Source organism: Coptis chinensis, chromosome 4, assembly GCF_015680905.1.
Source record: "Coptis chinensis isolate HL-2020 chromosome 4, ASM1568090v1, whole genome shotgun sequence".
NCBI classification, from domain to species: domain Eukaryota; kingdom Viridiplantae; phylum Streptophyta; class Magnoliopsida; order Ranunculales; family Ranunculaceae; genus Coptis; species Coptis chinensis.
Window position 1 is genome coordinate 18,297,957 of NC_141459.1, and position 2,253 is coordinate 18,300,209.

The window sequence follows — 2,253 nt, forward strand, 5'->3', positions numbered from 1 at the left end:
TGAGAGAAAAGTTTATGTACTAGAAGATCATCCATCATCTTTGGCGAAAACTTGGAAAGCACTTGATGACGACCACGAAAAAAGATGAAGTATACCCATTCAAAATTCATTACCAGTAAATTAACTTTAAAGAAAAGGTTAAGCTTGTTTCTCAAAATTCATTACCACCAAGTTGCTCAAAAAATCGTGATATAAACGAAGGCATTGAACCTTGATGGCACATCCTAGCACCTGATCTTGAAATTGAGAATAACTTTAAGCGATCAGGTAATGGTAACTTAGCGAGATTTTTAATCGTAAGATCAGGTAGGTATTTCACATAGTTTTAGACTATATATTGGTCAAGTAAATCAACAAAAGGAAGATGTATGGAGTGGATGATCAATCAAGTAACTCAACAAAAGGAAGATGTATATAATTTAGACTATATATATTGGCCAATTAATTTTCAAGTACCTGTAGCAACAGGATTAGCCAGTGAATCAGACTTGCATGCTCCATTTATCTCACTTCCCCTCTCAACATATAGTGATGCTTTTCCTTTTTCAGCATTTCTTGTACCTTGGTTTGAGCCCTTAACACAAACTGTTAGTAGATAGCATTATTTAATGAAATTTATTGACTTTAGCAATTTAGTAATGAAGATACCTTTGTCGTTGAATCGATAAATTGTACTCCACCATTTTCATTTCTAGTCAACGCAGCATATATTGAAGCCTTTTCTTTTTCAATTCTTTTTAGTCCCCTTGCTTTGAGCTCTTCAAAGTAATATGAGCTTTTAGTAAACGACATTTTCATAAAACTTGTATACCTTTAGTAATGACATTACCTCTCCCCTTGAAGTAGAATTATATATTCTTTGATTCATATCTCCAGCCAAAACATCCTGTTTTGAAGCTTTATCCTTCTTTGCTTTCTTTCTCATTTGTGCCGGGCTCTTTATATAACACAAACCGTTAGTAATCGACATACTTCATAAAACTTATATACTTTTAGTTAATGATATTACCTCTGTCATTTCTTCATTAATATCTCTAGGCATAACAACATGTAATAGAGCTTTTTCTTTCTTAGCCATTTTCCTCTTTTTGCTTGGGCTCTTTACATAAAACAAAACCAATAGTGAATAGCATATTCGTTGACACTTAGTGACTTTCATATATTTAGTTATCAAAATATACCTGTGCGCTCTGAAGGTCTGCCATATCCTAAAGAAATGAAAGAAATTATTCACAAAACTATAAGTCTGTAATAATATAACAAATGAACAGATGTACAACAACAATTGCTCAAGATGTAAGGGAGTATATGATTCAGATTTTAGAGATACAAGCTTAATTAACTTGAATAGCGAAAAACAACTTTTAAATTATATGCAATCTATAAACAAGACTAATACAAAACATTGCCCACTTTCAAAACAATCTAACATTTATCCAACACCAGAAGAAAAAAAATAGTGTACTCAATGGTTCCTACTTTTCAACAAATATAAGAAGAACTGAGAGCAGAGAAATTAAATCAGGTACTTATATTACTAATTACTTATCAAACAATCGATTAAGTATGCAAGGGATTGATAGCAGTTAGATACTTAGATATACACTTGTTTCATCAAATATAAACATATCTAGACAATGTGAGCCCTAACCGATCAAAACTCGATTTCAAAACTAAATCAATTTTCAGATTCAGTACAAAATATGAACAATGACAACAGATTGGAACTACATACACTTGATTTGAATAAAAACAACAAAGCATACAAGAAAATTTGAATTATCACCGTTGCTTGTGAGCTAAAGAAATGAGAAGACGGTGAATTATCACCGTTACAAAAAAATGCAATGAAAGTTATACACCTTAGTCATGAAATTACCTCAACCCTCGAAGTATTTGTAGGCATAACATCATGCATCACAACCTTTTCCTTCTTGGCCTTTTTTAACTTTTTCCTTGAGCTCTTTATAGAACACAAACCATTAGAAAATAGCATATTCAATGAAACTTACACATCTTTAATCACTAAGATATACCTTTGTGTTTTCCTGGTCTGCCATATCCTAAAAAAGCAAACAAATTATTGGCTCAAATATTGTACAATGGAGAAACAAAGTCTAAAATGTCTTAATGACTATACTAGACAAAGTAATGCTAGACAAAGTATCAATCTTATAAATCATCTTATAAATCTTATGACACAACATCTTATAAATCATGCATAAAAGTGTACAATAACAAGTGCTCAAGTGT

At 31.5% G+C, this 2,253-nt stretch overlaps 1 long non-coding RNA gene across 1 annotated transcript; it reads right to left on the reverse strand.

Annotated features, from left to right (window-relative positions):
- Nucleotides 1-757: 757 nt before the first annotated feature.
- Nucleotides 758-1,234, reverse strand: LOC147502335 (uncharacterized). The gene is made up of 3 exons (XR_015219975.1): nucleotides 1,182-1,234; nucleotides 1,010-1,099; nucleotides 758-937 (listed from the first exon to the last, which is right to left on the reverse strand). It is a non-coding gene; the product is annotated as an uncharacterized LOC147502335 (long non-coding RNA).
- Nucleotides 1,235-2,253: the final 1,019 nt, after the last annotated feature.